Raw genomic sequence first — 22,885 nt, 5'->3', positions numbered from 1 at the left:
CTCTATGGTTGATATGCACGTAGGGAAAAATCAGGCAATTAAATTTTACATCAGAGTAAATTCTGTCTCCCATCTTCTTACTAGCTTGCAGCTAACCTGCCTCTCAAATGCATGCTTTTGGAAGAAGACACCAAAAGATTTTTTTTGTTGTTTAAAGAACTGGCAATATGAAACATAACTCCTGATTTCATGCATGTGATGACTGACAGTGTCAAAAACATTCATGAACAAACCTGACCAGAGTAATAATCACAATGCTGAGCTGTTTTCAGTGTAACCGTTTCATATTTTAACCTACAATTAATTTATGCTACACATAAGACATTAATATAAATTTCAACAGGTTTTCCTCTTTTGTTTTGCTTTTGGTAAAAGAAATTATTTTAAATTGTCCTTTTCTAAAGAGCACTTTCAAGAAGAGTCTTGAAACTAATTGTTGGTGGGGTGAGGCATAGAAATCCTTATGGACATTATTACTTCTGATATATGAACAGCAGCTGAAGATGGGATCAGTAGATCTTCCTCAGCTAGTAGCCAGACTCAAGTAATTCACAGACACTTCTGTAAAAGGTACCTTTATGGTGTAAAATAAAACCATCTTCCTAACCTGAGCTGCCTGAAAGATTAGTCCTGAAGAGTAAAAATTTCATCATCTTAAGAAAAATTTGAATACAGTGAAACTGGGCCAAATGATTCAGATAAAAGCTTCCTTCCCTCCCTCCAGGACAATATCCCGTAAGGTTCTTATTCAGTGATTAATATAATAAAACAGAAGACAGACATTTCCTTCAGTCTGTGTTAATATGCATCTGGTAAGCTTAATTATTTCTTGATTAGGTAATACAAGAGAATGGAAACAAAAGCAACTGTGTAACCTTCCTTCAGAGATCTATCCTTATCCCTTGGTTTTTATCTTTACTTCTCCAATGTTTTCAGTCTCTTTTTGTATTAAATCCTTCTCATACTTGCTATCCTTTTTCTTTCCCTATTCTTACTCCCTACCTCTGCAATAGCTTTAGAAAGCAACTGGAAATGCACAGGCAGTATACAAACTATAGAGAATCATAGAATAGTTAGGGTTGGAAAGGACCTTAAGATCATCCAGTTCCAACCCCCCTGCCATGGGCAGGGACATCTCACACTAAACCATGTCATCCAAGGCTCTGTCCAATCTGGCCTTGAACACCACCAGGGATGGAGCATTCACAGCTTCCTTGGGCAACCCATTCCAGTGCCTCACCACCCTAACAGTAAAGAATTTCTTCCTTATATCCAATCTAAACTTCCCCTGTTTAAGTTTTAACCTGTTACCACTTGTCCTGTCACTACAGTCGCTAATGAATAGTCCCTCCCCAGCATCCTTGTAGGCCCCCTTCAGATACTGGAAGGCTGCTATGAGGTCTCCACGCAGCCTTCTCTTCTCCAGGCTGAACAGCCCCACCTTTCTCAGCCTGTCTTCATACGGGAGGTGCTCCAGTCCCCTGATCATCCTCGTGGCCCTCCTCTGCACTTGTTCCCACAGTTCCATGTCCTTTTTATGTTGAGGACACCAGAACTGCACACCATACTCCAAGTGAGGTCTCCTGAGAGCAGAGTAGAAGGGCAGGATCACCTCCTTTGACCTGCTGGTCATGCTCCTCTTGATGCAGCCCAGGATACGGTTGGCTTTCTGGGCTGCGAGCGGACACTGAAGCTGGCTCATGTTCAGTTTCTCATCGACCAACACCCCCAAGTCCTTCTCAGAGCAGGGATGCTTTGAATCTCTTCTCTGCCCAACCTGTAGCTGTGCCTGGGATTGCTCCGATCCAGGTGTAGGACCTTGCACTTGGCATGGTTAAACTTCATAAGGTTGGCATCAGCCCACCTCACAAGCGTGTCAAGGTCCCTCTGGATGGCATTCCTTCCCTCCAGCATATCAATTGAACCACACAGCTTGGTGTCATTGGCAAACTTGCTGAGGGTCACTCAATCCCACTGTCCATGTCACTGACAAAGATGTTGAACAAGAAAGATGTTAACCTATTTCCTACTGTGTCTTGAGCACTCCAGCTTCAACTGGGCAGAAGCATTTGTTTGGTAATATATGTCAGGATTAGAATATCAAATGATGGGTTATCAACATTGTTATATTTTCCTGCTTATATTTTTTTCTTTCAGCTGACTCAGTCCTTTAAATATGTAGATATTTGAAAATAACTCATGAAATTAGAGACAGAAAGTTACAGAAGGAAAGAAGGTAGTTTATGAAGAAATTACAGAGATGAAGCTACAAGAGGAAAGGAAACTCTGGGTTAACCTTCCTGGAGCATGACAGACACCATCATTCTTTGCTGTTAATGATGGGGATTTTGCAGTAGCGGTTTTTGGCGAGAGGATTGTTTAAAGTGCCAATTACCTGAGTAATATTTATTGAAACATATAAACAAGTACATAGAAACATGCTTCTGAGGTCTCCTGAGAGCAATTTGCATCTCCAAACTGGATTAAATTCGATTTTATAAGATTTTTATCAGATGTGACAAGATCATGATTTGAGGTTGAACAGTTAGAGGAAAGACCTTCTAACTGTGGCAAAGTTGAAATTAGTCGCCTTTAATTGAAGCTTAGCAGTGTCAGAAGTTTGTTTGTTTTGGTTTTTTTTTAAGTTTCTGAAAACTGAGTTTTGTGAATTTTAAGACATTCAGAGAATTCTTGCTACTATTCTTGGTACAGAGAGCCCGAGCAGAAATATGCAAGTTCTATTTTTACTATAAACCACCACTTAAGAACATGGAAACACACACTTCTGAGAAATTAGTGGAAAAAAAAAGTTATTTTCATCAGTAAATACTTCTGAAACACTGTAACATTGCAGTTGAAATGAGAATTTTTTTTCTATATTTGAATGAGAATTACTGGAATATTCTTAGTGACTGAAATCCTTCATTTCATATTTAAATAGACTGTTTATTACATTAAAACTATGCCATAATATAAAAGTAAAAATAAAACACTAATATAAAATATTTTAACCTTAGCAGGAAGAGACAGCATACTAAGGTAGTTTTAATTTTAAATACAACAAATAAAATATAAAATAAAAAATAAGATAAAAATAAAATTTCCTCCTTTCATAAATTGTATGATAACATAACTTTTTATTTTGTTCAGTACTAAAATAAAATTGGAAATACTGGAATCACCTACAGTAGAAATTTGAAGTTTAAGACCTAAAGTCTAGGCTCAGAACTTTTTAAATCATCTTATGTTGAAGACCAGTGCACTTTAAATAGGGAAATTCAGAGATAAAATTGGTTCAACTTCATTATATTATCTTCTGATGCAAATATGTTCAGTGTTGCTTTTCTGATTCATTTATAAACACTGCACATTAGGCAAAGCCTGAAGTCATCGGTCATTGTTCAGTAGAAAGATGATATATCACAACAAGAACATCAAGAATAAAAGAAAAAAAATCAGTGCTCTCGAATCAGACACATCAATATAAAATACATGCAGTTGAGTTCAAGATAGCCTTACTATTTCACTGTTCTTTTCATACCACAAAAAAAAAAAAAAAAAAGAAAAAAAGATGCAAATTGAAAGAAGCACAGCTCCCATAGGAAAAAGATACTTGCTAAGCCTAAAGACTTCCTCAGATGCTTATTGCAATAACAAGGATTATTTTACAGAGCTTTCAGTCTCATACACCCTCCCTGCATTCGTCATGCAGAAGAATCCATGTACAGCAAGATGGAAAAGTCTTTGTAGGTGTTCAACAAATGACATCAAATAAGGCCACCAAACTTTAAACTAGAAAGGTATGAGAATATACTTGATGGGCTAGGGTATTACTACATCACCACACATTGCTCACATAACAGTAATAAATCACTGGACAAAACCCAAGCAACCTCTTAATGAATACCACTCAAAATAAAGCTTGCAATTATAACATGCATATTTGAGTTGACTCCAGAATATTCCTTTAAGAGGCAAAGAAAAGCACAGGCAGGGGTAGATATTTAAATACAATGACCTGACATAAAGTCAGAACTGAGGGCCAGGAGAAGAGAGATATTCAGGTCAGTGCTGAAGTAGAACCTCAATCCGCACATGAGTTTAAGCAGAAAACTTCTATTCAAAAATCAAATTGAAATTATTTTTAAAACCCCATAGTTTAATGCTAACAATATTTATGTAGCTGGAATTTCAATTTATGTATTTGCATACCCTATTTTTTTCCCCCCTCACATCTTTGGGAGGAGAAGTTCACTTTAGTGGTACTTGGACTGTTCTGTGTATAAGCATATGTTTTAGTCCTTTTAACTCATGTTTGTAAGTAAAGTCAACGTAGTACCTCATTTAATTCTGCATAGGAAGAGAAACTTCACTTAGGGAAATTATGTACCTCAGCCACTAGTGCTGAGGGAACGGTCTTACCTAGGAGTAGCACAAGAAACAAACCTGGCTGCTCTAAATCCAGAAACATTTTTCAGATGGTGGTACATAACAATAGATTTTTTTACTAACCAATGCAAACATACTGAAAGAAGCTTATAAGGCATATGAAGTTATTGACTATTTAATCCATGCTGTATTGCCTTTGGAGTCCTGCTGTAATCATAAATGCTGAAAGCATTAAAAAACAGAACAAGCAAAACAAAAAGGTAGGGGTTTTTTTAATGTTTAACTTTGTTAAAAAGAGGGAGAAAAGGAGAATGAGAAATGCTTTGGGATCTATTTTTATTCTGGCAGAGTTTTCAATGCTTGTTTAATTTGGTTCCCAAACTCTGTCCCCTTTTAATTCCCTTGTCATCCAGAATCTATTACAAGGAGCTAATGCCCTCATGGCACCATCTGGCATTATTTAATATGTAACACCATCTTATAAATCAAATTATAATTTATAATTAATCAAACAATTTGTATTTTTAATAAAATCTCTATTAGAAAAAATCTGAATCTATTAATACACCATAGCATTGTAAAAACATTCATGATCTGTGGTTGTTCTTTTTCTCTCTTTCACTGCTTGAAGACAAAAGGTTTTATTTCAAAAGCAGATATTAATGAAAATGCATCTTAAAATACAGGAATAATTTTTTCAAATAATAGAAGCTTTAGAAAATTTTAGAAATGAGTACAAACAGACAGGTGAACTGGAAATGGTTTTCAACTATACCAACAGCCTACATCAGTCATTACAGACACGGCAGAGTGCTCTGCATCATTGGGATCACCAGCAGGAATTCTCTCACTTAGTATCACGTCTCACAAGTATCCCAGACTTACCCTCTAGTGTGTCCACCTATATCCAAGGACAAATATTTTTATCAATTAGATGCTGCCTGTGCTTATTCAACATTTAGTCTTTTTATCATCCTACCACAGAAAAAGTAAATGCTAATTAGCATGGCAGTAGGGGAAAAATAGGATACGGGTGGTTTACTACAAAACAGAGTAAAATCCCCCTTTCTTTTTTTTTTTTTTTTTTTTTTTTTCCCCATTGAAATTACTTGATAGGTACTAAATTTACAGGTTTTTTTATGTCTGGGATAATTCAATTGGGTTTTAACAAAACAGCTAGAAAGAAAAGACCAAAGATGAAAAATTAGTAATATCTGTGTCATGCTGCTCCACATTACAGTCTGAACTCTTGGTAGCAAGTGCACAAATAGTGCACCAATGTGCGTAAATGAAAAAGCTGTGGCCTGATATCTGTGGCCTGAACACTCCACCGCTATAAAATTTCTTTCTAAGACAGGAAGTTTCACTTCAAGGGACTCTTGCTTCCACACTTGATGAACTGCTGCCAGTGGGTGCAAGACAAAACAAGGCTTTTGTGAAATTAGTGAGAACTACAGAAATGGTAATAGCAGCAGCAAGCATCTTGCATCAAATCCTCCTTGTCTTGCGTTCAGAAAGCCTGGAGGAGAGGAGGACAGGAAGACAGACTGGCTGAAGACATGCTTTAGTTCCCTTCAGCAGAGCAAACTAGAGCAGACATCTGAGACCTCTCACCTGCACCTGCGTCACAAACCATGGACTTTACCCTGCTGGGAGCCACATGTGGGTTGAGTTAGTGCTGGATGTGTGTTGACAGGCACAACTGGGAGGCAAAGTGATGAAAAGGAGTGAAAATGTGAGGAAAGGTTCTGAATCTGTCCAATGTCCCCATCCACACCAGGTCATATGCCACCTGAGCCCAGTGACAGGGCAAGAAGTACTCCAGCAGCAGAAGGGGTGTCCAAGTCAGTATGGCTGACCATTGGAAAAGGAGCACTGAAAAACACCAATAAATTTGACATCCACTTTCTCATTCTAGCCTCAAGCCTGTGCTTTTTATCTAAAGCTTCCTTTAAAGTTCAAAATCTCTTTCAATGACGCATTCCTAACAAAACTTTCAAAGAAGAAATATTCATTTAATTGATGGCTTTGCATGGCAACAAGAAGACTTTATGGGGCCTTCACAAAGCCCCTTGTAAGCACTTATATTAATCTTAGAAATTCTCATTTTCACCCTTCCATACATCTTTATTACCCATATACACAAGAAACAGGAACTTAAATGAGTGTTCAAAGTGCACATTCCTCTGCTACTTCTTCACTGTATGCAAGCATAATCCTCTTCTTGTAGTGTCACAGTTAGTGCTTGCATACAGAAAAGATTAATTTGTCAGAAACAGGGGATTACACATTTAACAGAGCCACAGGCAGGTGAACAGAGCATACAGTGGGAGCTCCACCGGCATGCTGTTCTAACCCACCAGCTTCTCATTCACTAAGATTAGAGAAGAGTTGGGATAACCAGCATAAAGAAAAAAAAAAAAAGATATAATGTTAAGCATTCCAGTATCATTTACTTTAAAAGCATACATTGAGGTTACTATGGAGAGGAGAGGAGAGAAGTGATTTGGGAAGGCAGGATCACTGAGTTAATGCAGACTTGAGCTACCACGTCCACCCTGAGTGATACTACACAAACATGGTATTTAAATTCCCTGCCCCTCAGCCCCATTAACTCTTGCTACAGAGCAACATCACACCATTCTTTCATCAAATGGAGAGAGAGAAACCCCACTAGTCACCCACAGCAAAGAGCAGAGGAGGCAAGATCCATAGGACCCCAAGTGAAATGCTCATGGAAGGCAGCAATTGCCAGACTTAAAGGGACTGGCAGCTGTTACCTCTGGTAAGAACAACAGAGGCTTAGAGGGACAACATGTGGCACCTGGCTTCTTTGAAAGGCAAAACCTTTCTGTTCCTTTCAGGCACGCTCTGGGAAAGCCCAACTCAGATCACAATTGGGGATGTGTGTGTGGGGGGTGGAATTACTTTAGAAAAAGGACTTCTGTAAAAAGAGAAAAGCCTCCTTCCATGCTCTGCCAGTGTAACAAGGATTTTAGAAAAGAGCAGTGCATGGGAGTTATTTACCTTCAAATCCATCTGTATATTCCTCCCCTGGCTTCTAGGGCTTTTATTTACTGTGTAACGAGTCAACAAAGGGGCTAAAATAATACACACAGCTTACCTTTTGCAAGGCCTTTTACAAACACTAGTCAGATACAGAGGAGTCCCTCTGCGTCTGTTGTAATACACATATGGTCCCCAGTTGCCAAAGTACCTACAACAGCAATCCTGAGAGGAAGTAGCGCAGAGGGACTTTTCTCTGCACTTAATCCCCTTGTGTTTTCAAGCTTCCTTGGTCAGCAAATGTAATGCATGAAGCAGGAGATTGTGGAAATGAGCTCACGTATAGTGAGGTAAATCTTTGCGTTGTCTCGTGGCCTGTCTAATTCATGATGTATATCACATTCAGGACATTCAAGTGTTCATGAATTTTAAGTTCAGTCACACTGGAGTCTCATAGCATTTTAGGGAGCAGAACTTGCACCACTTAAGCTGAGTAGCTGTATCGGTTTGTACCAGCTGAACACATAGCTGAGGCTACAGAAAGGAGCTTGAACGTGGATGGAGGGATGGATGGATTAGAGCAGGAGTCTGTGCACTGCAAAGCTGTGTAAAGTGAACTGCTAGCAACTCCTCTGGCTCACCTACAGATGCCTGTTGGCTCTTCGTATATGAGCAGTGGGTGAGGAACAAACCAGGCTTCCTGCTTTGTAATACAGTCAATGGGAAGGATAACTCACCAGCAGCACCATTAGCTGAAACCTAGACACTGGCAGCTAACCGCATTTGGACCCTGGTGAAATCCCTGTGGGTTGATGGAATACTCTGCTGAAGGGTTTGGGATAACTTTGAACTCCAAATGCAAAATGTCACCTGTTCTAAATTAAAAACTATGCTTAAATTTGCAATGAACACCATGCTTACATATAATACACACTCACTTCTGTATTTTGCTGAAGCTCTTTCTCTTTTTCGGTTTAGGGAACTCTTAAAGGACATGGCCTTATGCGCTCCCCAAACTCCCCAGAGAAGCTTCATTCTACAGTTCAAATATGTACTTAAAGCCCCTTCCAGTTTAGATAACTGGAGCACTTGACTGTTCAAATCATGTCCATAAGTCTTTCTTGATTTGGGACCTATAGGAATATGTATATCCCTACTAACAATGACATACTGTATATTATTGCATGAAGAGAATGCCTACGAACGTGCAGGTTAGCCTGCCACTAATTTATTGCTGCTGGCATGCTTTCTGCCTTAAATATTATACAAATTTACTTTTCAAATACTCTTTGAGTAAATATATGTCTAAAGGGGAATATTTTATCAGATGGACATTTCAATGAAATATTTTATTTCTAAGGACGAATGGAAAGTAGCTAAAGAAATATGGTGATAGTAAAATATGCAGTGAAGGAAAGCACTTTTGTAGCAGCAGTAGCAGCTGCATGAATGACTTGCAGAATAAATTGTGTTTATAAATAAGCACCTGGGGATAACATTAATGGATGTGTTTAATTGAAACCTGTAAAGCTTTTGAGATTTTTCTCTCTTACACTTTAGCAATTTTTGTTCCTGTGGAAAAGATTAGGAAGGGGGTAAAAGGGAATATGTGCAAAGTACATGGTGTTGAGTAAAAGATACAAAAGCCAGCCTGCTTCATGTTCACCGATTTGCTTTCAGAAGTATGATCTAACTCACAAGAAATATACCTGATATGTGTATGAACAAGCAAGGGTAGGATCCAGTTGGTGTTGCACAGGTTCTAAACCTGATGGAAAGCAGCAGCTCAGTGTGATGACAGTAAGATGTTGCATAAGAAATGCTGGGAGTTAAGGGCAGCTCTGTGACCCACCAGAGAATAGGCTTTATTACTCCCTGTTCTACCATCACCCAAAGAAATTCACTCTAAAGACAATAACATGCTGTGTTTTTCTGTATTTAGTTTGAAGCGCACAAAAACCAGTTTCACAATATTCCTGGATAAGCAACTCACTCCGTTGCCATTCACTGATCACTGGGTCTGATTCAGGCTGGCTTTTATTCATTTCTGCCACTTCAATTCTGTGCCAGACACACGAGTGGTTCCCACCCCTCTGCATCTCCTGCAACCTCTGTCAGATCCTTTGGTGCCTCTTTAGGCTTCACTGCACACGTAGCCCTTCTCCTATGGGGAAGATGAACCCGTTGTTCCCCTTCTCCTGCACAGAGTGTCAGCAGTGGGGAATGCAGATTAATTTATTGGAAAGCAAGACTGAATATGATGGGAGAGGCAAGACACAGGCAAGGAACCTAACTTCTCCCACTTCTCACCAGTTCCTGTAATGGTGTGAAAGAACAATGAAGAAAAACAAGATGGCAGAGCCTAAATAGCCTGTGTGGTTTAGCTTTGCACTACCTTCTCTTATGTTATTTACTTTTCTTGGAAATTTGGATTTGCATTTTCATTTTATTTTACTTGCAATGGTTTCTCTAGGGATACTTGCAACACCCCTGCTTTTCCTACCTTCTTTAAAAAACCCAAACCCCTTAAGAATACTTGATATATCCTAAACCTTAACTTGATCTAACATTTATATGTAGGTGAAAATTAATACCAAAGCATTCATCTTCAGCTGCCTGAAAGCTAAAGTAGTATTGTGCTTAATGGATACACAATTTGCATGCGTCCAGTTTGTGCTGTAAATAAAATCTGCTTAATCATCCTAAGGAAACGATTTCCTCCTTTCTCTTATATCTCCCATAAACCTTTATCACCTTTATACTGTGCACACTGTCTGAAAATGCTATATATCTTCACTCCTCAAATACTACTTCATAAGTATATTCTGAACCTAGCAGAAAAAATGTTTCATCAGATGGTCAGCTTGGTAAATATTTTACTTCTAAGAGTGGATGAACATCAGGCAATGAAAGAAATACAGCCATAATAAAAGACATAGGCAGTGAAAAGGCTGTGGTAAAATCAGCATAAATGTCACCCCCCAACCAGAATAAATTTTCTTTATAAATAAATACTGTGAGAATAGCATTAATATCTTTAGCTGAGAGTGGGAAAGTGTAAGAACAGTAAAAACTGCTTTTATATAAACATAATTTTCTAGTGCAGGAGATACAGGACAAGAGTTATGGTACTTAAATAAGTCCAGCTTGTTCCATTATGAGTTTTTTCAAATGAAGCCAAGGATGGCCACCACTACTGCAACTTGGGCAAGACAGGACCAGTCAGCTCATTTGATGGTTAGGAGGCTTCAATGCAGTATTGCTGTCTACTGACTTAGTGCTTGGTACTATCTGATTTTATTCACATCTTTAGACCCTCATTTGCCTACTGATTCTTTCTTGTGTGTTGATAGTGTTTGCAGTTTAGGGCATTAAACATACGCACAGCACCTTTCCCACCAAACGCTTCTAAGAGCTGCTATATCACAAATCAAAGTGAAGGGTATTTGCTCTCTGCATTACATTTGGTGGTGAAACCGAGTCTGGGATAACTGAAGAATACTATCAACCCTGTGCCTCTTTCTCATAATTTTTTTAAGTATTATTTCTCTATATATTTTTAAATCTTTACAACAAACACACCATTAGCAGAGTAGGACAGAAGTCTGACTAAGTGGGAAAGAGAATGAATATAAATAGGTTTGATGAGATGAAAAATACAACAAAAAAAGAAGCATCAGATGCTTCACTACTTCACAATGCCTACTTCACAATGCCTATCACTAGCAAACAGAAATTAAAACCTTTTAGTCTAATAAGACTAGTGATGGCTTTAGATTAGAAGGTATTTGTAGGACACTGCTGATGTAAAAAGAATCTAGTCCTTGCTGGTACTAGAAGATAAGGTAAAGGAAGAAAAAAAAAAAAAAAAAAAGCTAGACCAAGCATAATGAAGAGAGTTTCTCTATCCAGCCTGGTTGCTATATTAGTTTCTCTGTGGGATAGGGAAGTTTGGGTAGCTCTTAAAACTGGCATGACCTGGTTCTCTGATGTAATCCAAAACCCTCCTATCACTCTGAAAAAATTAGTTCAGATCATTAAAGGTACCCCCAATTTCCAAATATCACTGATTTCAAGAAAATATTGACTTGAAAATCAGATAAAACTAAAATGAAATTAAAGTTGCTGAAGCAAACAGTGTGGAATAGCAACCAATATAGACTGAACAAGTGCAAACACAAAAATCAACCTTGGGAAGTTTTGCTCGTAGTGTGGAAAAAAAAATTAAAAAAAAAAAATGGAGCATTATTGTTGTCTGAAAGAAGAAAACAAAGACTCAAGATTATACATCTTTCTCAAGCTTTTTGCTGGCTCCTGATCATCTGCATTTTAGATGGACCTGCTTACTTTTTTAACTTCAAATTTGCTTCAACACCTGCACTACCAGGGTCCCGCTCTGTATGACATTTCAGTTTTTGATTTGCAACACACAGACTGCTGATAGCTGCCTATCCACACAATAACATTTGAACAGAATCCTAAAAACACCTTGAGGCCCCTATGTTAAAACCACAAACCAGCTGATCCGTCACCCAAGCCAAAAATGACTGCACAGATGGGGGGAGTCCTTGCTTCAGTTGCTATTTTTAATCAGAAACATGAGAGAATTATTTTTTTTTTCTCCCTCAACTACAGGCTTCCTCACCAAATGTTATAGGAACATCTGCTCTACTGATGCCAGGAATGCTAAGGCAGATAATGTGCGTACCACAAAAGTGTTTAGCTGTGTCTGCAGAATCCTGGCCTTTCTTATGATCTTGTTCCTCTCAGCACAGAAATCAGTGAAAATGAAAGACAGAGGACAGGAGGTATTGCAGTAGCAAGAGACACAAAGGAGAGGCTAAGATTAAAGATTTGGAAGCTTCTTTCCTGGGAGTAATTTCTCTTCTTGCATGATTCTTCCCCCTCCTTTCCCTGCCCCCTCCATCTTTTATTCACACAATGTCTCACACCCACAATGGCAAAATAATCATTCATGTAAGGAAAACTGATTAAAAACTGCACCCACCAAAACATGCTTGGCCTGCTAATTCATCAGATGCTTTGTAACTGCCCTTGAGTTTCTGACTTTCCATTTGCATTTTGCTTTTGACCCACCTATCTCTGTGTAAAAAGAAGTGCAAGAAATCTTAGGAGAAATAACCCCTAGGCTCACTGCTTTCAGCTGCTTCCTTTATCAGGTGTGCATGCAGCCCTGCCATGTGGTATGCTGTTCTGGAGACCCTAACACCTTTGATCTGCCTTATAAATTTCTTCTGCTCTTTATGGCACATTTCTTCAGTACTAATCAGCATCCTCTTGAACATCCAAAAGGGATTTTCCAAAAGTTTTTCATGTTCACAGCATGACAGAAGTCCTCCTGAACATCTGCAGATCTTTTCAGTACTGAACACTGAATCTTGTACATGCAATCTTCTGCAGATTTATTGCCAACTTAAAAAAATTAAATTCTGAACAAACAGTGCTTTTAAGATCATTATAACATGGTTTAGGTTTTAGTATTTTTCTCCCTAAAAACAGAGAAACTGGAGCGACACAGTGTTGTAATCCTGTAGAAATATAAGAGGGTGAATTTATGCAGAAGATACTGACCTTGCTGTCTTCCTCAACATGGTGAGGAGACTTTTGATTTCTCACTATTAGGAGAAACAAAAATAAAACCAAAAACCAACCAACCCCAAAAAAATAACAAAACCCCACAGAAACCTCTTTTTTTCATCTTTACATATAACAACAGTTATAATTTCCCTTTTTTGTCCCCCCCAAAGCTTTAACAATTCAGACATCATTTAACATGGAAAAGGTCAAGTTTTGTACAGTAGATAGGTGCAACAGAATCACAGATGAGGGAGTCTTTAGTAAGCTTCACCGTTCAGACATTTAGACAAACTCCACACACAGAAGAGACACAAATGAGACAAGCACATGTCAAGAGCAAAGACTTCATACTAAACATTGTCTCCCCCTATCCATTTGCCCTTCTCACTCCCTTTTTCTCTCAGTTAACAAGGTAGAAGTGAAAAACCGGAGGGAGAAAAAAAAAAATGGAAATGAAATGAAATTAATTCCTGCTCCTGTTTTTGAATAGTTTCCTTACATTCACAGCAAGTTTGTTCTGGACATATTCCTGTATCACAGCCCGACAGACTATGCATGAATCCTTTGGTGGCATCTACTCATATGGGCTATGCTAGAGAGAAAGCAACAATGCAAACTAATATTTCAAGCTATGTGCTGATGATACAAAGCAATTTCTCTCACAAGGCAGCTTGCAGAACAGAAGCAGATGGGTGGTCTGAAATTGTTTCAGAGATAAAACATGGGAAGTTCACAGTGTGCTAAACACAGCATGACAATCTATTTCAGTGCATGCTTTAATAACTGCAAATGTTCTTAACATAGATTCTTCTACACCTTCTTGTACTACTAATAATTATATTTAGGTGTCTATTATTATGTATCTGTTTTGTTCATAAAGGAAGCTTCCTTAAATTCCCTGTGTGCCTAGCTTATATGAGGCACATGCTCCAGTTTCAGTTCTCCAGATCACATTTATGTCTTCCCTGTGCTTCTGAGGACCAGTTCAGTCATCAGTCTTGCCCTGGTTGCAACACTCAAAGGCAAAGCAACACAGTGAGAATTACTAATCCAGGAACACACAGTTCATCTAAACCATAGTCCTGTCTATGTCCATGGCCACATGCCAGCCATGGTTTGTGGGGGTTTTGTTTGGCTTTTTTTTCTCTCTAAACTATTACTTGTAAGAGTCAATAACTCTGAAATATGATTCTTTCTGCGTAATTGCTTAAAAATATTTTAATAATTTTATTTATTTATTTAAAATATGTAAAGCAGCCTGTTTTCCAAGTGCTTTTGCTTTCAAACAGAACCAATTCCATGTGGAAGAGACAAGTCACAAGACATGCCACAGCTACCAAGATCATCTTTACCACATGCTCCTTCAGATAAGTAATGTGTATGAACTGTTGTTATTTTATTCATACTCACTGGTTTTCAGGGATGCAGTTTGCTCACCATTCACAATATCTGTGGCACACTCAATTTTCACTACTTTCTGCTGGGCCAGAGCTGCTTCTCTAGTTGTATATCCTCTGATGATGTCAAATTAGTATGACCAAATAGCTCAGCTCTGGTGGGTCATTTCCAAACACCCCAGGGGAAACCATAGCAATGCCAGTTTGCAGCAGTCTTTCTTAGAGCAATGGATTCTCCCCACCTTCCTTTCTCAAGCTGCTAAACCTAAGGACAAACCTATTCACACTATAGATGCAGAAAAAGAAAAAAACATGCTAGACTGGAAACACACTGACTACTTTGCCAAATCCAGTGGCCTATGCAGGGACAACTTTTCCTCTTGATAACCCCAGGAGAATTATCCCTTCCAACACCCTCTAGAGTTGAATTGATCATCACAAGATGAAATAATTTGCCCACCCCTGAATGGAGGATCTTTATGGTCATGCATTTCTCCAGTGTCCTTTGCTCATGTAGATGGACTGTGACAACACAAATATCACTGTACAGATTCATGTGGCCATGCCATCTGAGATGTCACTCACTTCTCTTCCTGTACCTCAAAGATACAGTTTTACTGGGAGATCTCTGTTGTCAGCTACCTACAAAACCAACATAAATCGTTTACTAAGCCATATCATGATGATAGCTACTGTGCCAAATTAAACCCTGGAATAAGCACATGCAGCTTGCAGCCATGGCTGGCTGTAACACATTGTCGCTAAAAAGAAACATTTGTTATACTCCCAGTGATCCTTTCATATTGTTACCTTAGTAAAGGCTACAGTTGGTGTAAATCAGTACGTTTTCATTGCCGTCAGTGGATCTATACTGACATAATTCTTTTTCATCTTTATCTCCCATCATACTTGTGATTCTGTTCCTATATTTCCTGCATAGTTACATTGTTCCTGCCTGTGTCAGGCTGTCTATATCAAAACCAGATTTTTTTTTGTAAAGGCTTTACATGTAAGGTGGACATAATCATTGCACTGGGGTGGAGCTGAGCCCGTCAAGTTCAGCCTTCCAGCTCCAGCAGGGACCTAGTGTTAATTGAGGAATATAGTAATGAAGATGTAGTGAGAGTGATTTTTTCCTCTGTACAGCTTCCAGATATATTGTGATTAGTGGTACAGAAACATCTGGAGTTGGAAGTAACAACTAGACTACTATTAAGAAACATGAACCCTTTCGTGAACCCATTCGTACTTTTGACATTATAAACAAACAAAAAGAACCCTACAAAAAACTTTGCTTGTGTCTGCCAGTAAGATGGACAGAAACTTTGCACAGGGTAGGCATGGGCACCAGTATTTCAGTGCTTGCTCAAATATGGTCATATCTGAAGTTAACGTTTACAAAGTGAAACTCCAGGAGGTTGAAAATAGTCCTACTACTTTGAAAGGAATTCTAGAAAGAAGAAAAGAAAAAAAGCTGAAATTAATAAGGTCTGGTTTTATCTCATATTTTTGTATTTGATTCATTGGAGGCAAATGGAAATTGTTGGTGCATAGGACTATGTGGTACAGAATTAGCAGGAATGTAATTTCCCCTTCATCAAACTGGAACGGTTGCACTCTAGGTACCTATACATAAAACAGCTTTTTAAGGCTTCTCTATGTCTTTGTCCATCTGAAAAGATGCCTTGAAAACCAAGCCTAGACTTCAACACAGCTTTTAGGTATTGTAATAGTTGTGTTTCATCAGCAATAAGCAATTCAGCAAGAACACAGAATAATAAGAAATTATAATCCAGAAGGGACTACCTGTAAGACAAAGCTTCATTAAACCTGCTGAAAGGATTACTGCATGCCAAGTGTCTATTGTTTTTCTAGTAGCACCTGGCTCCAGGTGGATTCTGAAATGTTATGCGTTAATCCAGGTACTTTCTGAACTTAATCTTCTTTCTCTTGCCCTACTAATCATACCATGAGGTTCAGATCAGAGCCTGCTCCCTGACCTGCACAGAAAAGTCTTTGGAAAATGACAGGCCTCAAAAAGGTGCAGTCTCACCAAGTAATGTATTGCAGGCCTGTAATTTTTTTTTTTTTTTTTTTTTTTTTTTTTTTTTTTTTTCTGGTGTGTGTTCATTAAATTGGCTTCCTGTGAAGTAGGGCTTTGGTTTTAAAAGGCGTCCTTTGATATTCAAATGTGTACAGAACATTCAGTCCTGCTTGCTTGTTTGGAAAGCTGAACTATTTCTTCCTCCATTCAAGTCATCTGTAGAGGGCCTTCTGGTGGCTCCCACGAGCATGTAGGAAGCATGCAAATCCCTGGGTGATCAAACTTTATTTTGTTCCTTTTTCACATGCAGCTAACCTTTGAAAATAATTTCCAAGAGCTGTTCTGAATAGCAGAGTCCCAGCTGGAGTTTTTTAAGGTCATGACATAAGATTTATCTTTAACACACATTCTGATTTTCTTTGCTTTGGCTTTTGTTTGATAAGATTTTTTCCTCTGGTGTATTGCTTTGTATAACATTGTGCTTTTTGTGATCACACGCTATTTTTGATGGCTTGCAACTAAATTATTGTAAGCAGTGCCTTGCTATTACACAAAGTTACTAAATGGTGAGTGAGGAGATATGCAGCTGATACAAATTTAAGAGATCATGGTGAAAAGGAAGCAGGTTTTCCTTCAAAACAATAAATATATGCCATCACTGGGTGCGCATTAGTGAGCATGGTGAGCAGACACTTGATAAGAATGAAGAGACAAAAGGCTTTTAGCTAGGTATATGAGCACTGGGAGGACCTTCTTGTTTCAGTTCCAGAGAATGCTGCCTTCAAGCAGCCCTTGAGACCAGGGCTTGAGTGGTTCATTGTAAAATATGGAATTATCTCAGGTTTTACCTGATGCCATTGACAACAGTGGAGATTTTACTAGTGAGCTCAGTGAAGTCATAGCCAGGCCTTTAAATACTGCAAATCATATGTATTCAGGGGTATAGTAGGATTGATAGGAGATAAAACGCGCAATATCAACTGCACAAAACTGATATGATACCACCTCAAGTGTCTGAGCAAAAAGGCTGGTCTTACTTAACAACTCATATGTGCAGTGGCAAGAAGGGCTTATCTAGACATTTGTTAACAGCAATTTTGTTAATACAACCACTCAGATGCAAATAGCATCCTGGAATGACTTTCTCTTCATTTATTTTCTTTTTCCATTTTGGTAGCACTTTTTTATGGAGAGAAAACTTTTCATCCCCTCTTAAGCCACTAAGGAAAAGTCCTCCTAAGCACTGCACAAACACTGCCCACAGATGAGCAACAGTGACTTACAGCAGTTGATGCAGGGGTTGCACTTGCCCATGATTTTGCCTAGTAAGTAATTAGTAAAGGTCAGAGAGATTATCTTGGACTTATATAAATTAATCATAAAGCAAAGAATACAATTTTTTGTGGGGCTGAACTTGTGTTGACTGGGCAATTACTTTGTGTTGGCAGACTGTGGTTAGCTACTTATTTAAAGATTAGCTTTTGATCTAGCAATTCTGCTCCTAACTTTTACCTTAGAAACAGAAACAAAAGAATGTTTAATGTTCATAAGCTTGGCATTCCTGTGAAGTCAGGTACACATACGTCTGAGTGGTAACATCTCATGGTTTAGTCCACCATGAATGTAATATGAACTGCACATGAGACGTGGCCAACTAAAATAGTTGCTAGAAAAAACCCCTAACTTACTTTTTAAAAAGCATCCACTCCATCCTTAAATATATTGACTACATCTCCATCTGATACAAACTGATTCAGTTCTGCTGGCTTCAGTAGAGCTTTTCTTATCTACATTAGCAAAGCATGAAGACTTTTAACTACTGACCTACCCTGCTGTGTCAGGGACCATACCTTTGATAGTAACTGCACTGAAAAAGTTTTCAGTTCCACTAAAGTATATTTTCAAAGAGACATACCAATATAAGGAAGGACTAACAGGAAGCAAATCATCTAATAAAAAATGAGACCAATAGACTTGGAACACAAAGCCAGAATGTATCACTAGAGACATGAAGATTATCCACTTCCTAATGAAATAGAGGATTTTTTAAAAATAGAGTATGTGTGTATGCTTGTATATGCACTGCCTTTCTAAAATCTCATGGGGAAAAGTAATTATCTGCAGAAGAAAAATGATCTTGTGAGACCAGGCTGATTATGAACAGCTAACAAATTTCAGCTGCTAAAATAGAATTACGACATATTAAGTACTGTGAGTTAGCCCAGGGTGGAGTCTGTGTTCTACTGAGAGAGATTTTAGCTAACTAAGGCCAGCACAACCTGCCCTTGCCAGGGGAAAAAGAAAAAAAACCCCACAAAATTCAATACCAAACTTGCCTGCAAAACAAACAAACTCAGAAAGAAATCATGGCAAAACTCCTGAGACACTGCTAAAGAGAATCTAGAAATTTTTGCTGCTGTAGTATAATACCTCAGCAGCTATGCTGCAAACTTCTTCTTGTGCGTGGAGGTTATCCTCCACAGACCATGCAAAACAAAAGGAACTGGGTGCTGACTTCTCAGCTGTTACACTTTAGACTGGTATTTTATGTTTAAGGGCTGGGGAAGGCAGGTTTACACTGTGACTATGAACTGTGACAGATAAGGGATCCTGCTTCTCATTTTCCAGCCCTAGTATGGATGGTAACTTCCCAGTAAAACATACAGAGCAAGTGCGTGATTTTTGTTTTGGAATCTGGGACCGTTTTCCACTTTATGAGGTCCAATAACAGTACAACACAACCATTTTGATGCTGAAATGTCTATTTTGTATTCATAAGAAGAGAGATACAGCATTTGAACATTTTTACTTCCCATCAGAGTGGACACTAGACATGCTCTTACAAGGCATTTTATACCTTGCAGGATCAGAACCTACATGCTTATATATCAGTCCATCCAAAACAACTGACTAAAACTTCATTCACAAAGCAAATCACAGACTCACAGTCAAAGTCTAAGATAGGAGAAGATGATGATCCAAATAAGCATGTTGTATTTGGGGACTGATTTTATGTTGCAGCTCTTCTGTCTTGTGATTTGTTGTTAAGATGCTACATGCTCATTTCTGTCTTCACAAGTTCACTTCCAAAAATTCTGACAAGATGCTTTAGCTGCTAGTAATCAGAGAGAGATTTTTTTGTGCATCCTTGAAGCTGGTAAAGGAAAGTCTTATCAGCATATTAACAATAATGTGTCTAGACTGATGAATAAATGTACATATTAGGCAAAAAAAAAAAATTAATCTACTTTGCTCTAGGAATTATTATACATTTTTCCCTAATATATGTTACACACAAAGTGGAAAGAAAAGAAATTTAAGTTAGTCAAGCCCAAGCACACAGTACAACATGGTTCTCAATTTCTCATTAACAGCATGTCAGAGGAACTAATTTATCAGGAAATATGTCTTCCTGCAAGCAGCATTACAAGAGCACCTGTAGTTTTCTTTCTAATTGATTTAACAATGGGACTTTGCCTTTGTTTCATCTCCAACAGGAAAGCAAAACAAAATAAAATAAAAGAAGATTCTATGATTGCATTGGAATGCCTATTAAAAGATTGTGGCAGCCTCAGAGGAAGCATAAGGAAGCAACCAGAGAAGGTCAGTTTGTTGGTGTCCTTTGTCAGATGTCAATGGCTTTTGTGATGTGCAAAACAATGAAATTCAGATCTGGTGTATGCAGTATCTACCTGCTTTTAAGTTCACTTGCTGACATGCTAATTAAACTTGAAAATTAACTTGAAAAAGAACAGTTGCCAAAATACCTATGATATCTGCTGGATTCTGTTTTATTATTAAGGGCAAATGAACATACAAGTGATTAAAATATTGCAAGTTAAAGATATGTGGCTATCCTGCACAGGAAGGCTCAGATCCCTCACAGACCAGCTATTACCAAGACTTCACTGAATTGTACTGCAAAATCTCAGGTTCACTTTTACACAACTTCCTCCCTGCAAAGGTAGTGGCACTCAGAGGTGTTGCACACTTCCAAGCATGGGGTGGGGGTTTGGAGGTCTTCAGTCATTGCTAAGAGCCAATTGCCCATTTTCTGATTTTGATGTCTTAGTGGATACATTTAGCAATTCAGGGAGTTTTTATGGATTATTTTGAGGAAGCTCAGACCAGGAATACCACAAGCATGAATATGAAGAACTAAGCAGACAGTTGGATTTGGGATCAATTCTTGATTCTGCCAGCAATGTGTAGCATGACCTAGAGCAATGCACTTGCTGTTCCTGCTTCTGTTCCCTCTCAGGGGAGTAAAGATAATGATTCTGTGCTTACCCATCAATTTCTAGCTCTCTAAGAAGGAAACCAAAATAAGCTGGCAGGAATTCAAACAGCCAGTTTAGTCAATGAAGCTTAACCTCTTAGAGTGTCATGACACAAACTGGTTGGTAAAAGTAACATCTTCAGCTGATGGGGGAAGTGTGAATACAGGCATCCAATTAATAGAATCATAGAATAGTTAGGGTTGGAAAGGACCTTAAGATCATCAAGTTCCAACACCCCTGCCATGGGCAGGGACATCTCACACTAAACCACATCATCCAAGGCTCTGTCCAACCTGGCCTTAGACACCGCCAGGGATGGAGCATTCACAACTTCCTTGGGCAACCCATTCCAGTGCCTCACTACCCTTACAGTAAAGAACTTCTTCCTTATATCCAATCTAAACTTCCCCTGTTTAAGTTTTAACCTGTTACCCCTTGTTCTGTCACTACAGTCCCTAATGAATAGTCCCTCCCCAGCATCCCTATAGCCCCCCTTCAGATGCTGGAAGGCTGCTATGAGGTTTCCACGCAGCCTTCTCTTCTCCAGGCTGAACAGCCCCAACTTTCTCAGCCTGTCTTCATACGGGAGGTGCTCCATTCCCCTGATCATCTTCATGGCCCTCCTCTGCACTTGTTCCAACAGTTCCATGTCCTTTTGATGTTGAGGACACCAGAACTGAACACAATACTCCAAGTGAGGTCTCATGCGAGCAGAGTACAAGGACAGGATCACCTCCTTCGACCTGCTGGTCACACTCCTCTTGATGCAGCCCAGGATACGGTTGGCTTTCTGGGCTGCGAACGCACACTGAAGCCGGCTCATGTTCATTTTTTCATCGACCAACACCCCCAAGTCCTTCTCTGCAGGGCTGCTCTGAATCTCTTCTCTGCCCAACCTGTAGCTGTGCCTGGGATTGCTCCCACCCAGGTGTAGGACCTTGCACTTGGCATGGTTAAACTTCACAAGGTTGGCATCAGCCCACCTCACAAGCGTGTCAAGGTCCCTCTGGATGGCATCCCTTCCCTCCGGCGTATCAACTGAACCACACAGCTTGGTGTCATCGGCAAACTTGCTGAGGGCGCACTCAATCCCACTGTCCATGTCACCGACAAAGATGTTGAACAAAACTGGTCCCAACACCGATCCCTGAGGGACACCACTTGTTACTGGTCTCCAGCTGGACATTGAGCTGTTGACCACAACTCTTTGCGTGCAGCCATCCAGCCAGTTCTTTATCCACGGAGTGGTCCATCCATCAAATTGATGTCTCTCCAATTTAGAGACAAGGATGTTGTCTGGGCCAGTGTCAAAGGCTTTGCGCAAGTCCAGGTAGATGACATCAACTGCTCTACCCCTGTCCATCAGTTCCGTAGCCCCATCATAGAAGGCCACCAGATTGGTCAGGAGGGATTTCCCCTTAGTGAAGCCATGCTGGCTGTCACCAACCACCTCCTTGTTTTTCATGTGCCTTAGCATGCCTTTCAGGAGAATCTGCTCCAAGATTTTGCCAGGCACAGAGGTGAGACTGACTGGTCTGTAATTCCCCAGGTCATCCATTTTCCCCTTCTTGAAAATGGGGGTTGTATTTCCCTTTTTCCAGTCGTCGGGAACTTCACCTGACTGCCATGATTTTTCAAATATGATGGACAGTGGCTTAGCAACTTCATTCGCCAGCTCCTTCAGGACCTGCGGATGGATTTCGTCAGGTCCCATGGACTTGTATACGTTTAGGTTTTTAAGATGGTCTCGAACCAGATCCTCTTCTACAGTGGGCCTAGGGTCTTCATTCTCACAGTCCCTGCGTCTGCCTTCCAAGACTTGGGTGGTGCGGTCAGAGCCTTTGCCAGTGAAGACCGAGGCTAAGAAGTCATTAAGAACCTCAGCCTTCTCCAAATCCAGGGTAGACAGTTCTCCTGATAACTTCTCGAGGGGGCCTACGTTGTCCCTAGTCTGTCTTTTATTCGCTATGTACCTATAGAATCCTTTCCTGCTATTATTAACATCCCTAGCCAAGTTTAATTCCAGCTGGGTCTTAGCTTTCCTCACCTGGTCCCTAGCTTCCCGGACAGCATCCCTGTACTCTTCCCAGGCTGCCTGTCCTTGCTTCCACCTATTATAAGCCTCTTTTTCCCTTCGAGTTTTCCCCAGCAGCTCCTTATCCATCCAAGGA

Source organism: Psittacula echo, assembly GCF_963264785.1.
Source record: "Psittacula echo genome assembly, chromosome: 6".
Lineage (NCBI taxonomy): Eukaryota > Metazoa > Chordata > Aves > Psittaciformes > Psittacidae > Psittacula > Psittacula echo.
Note: the sequence above shows the minus strand (reverse complement) of the source record.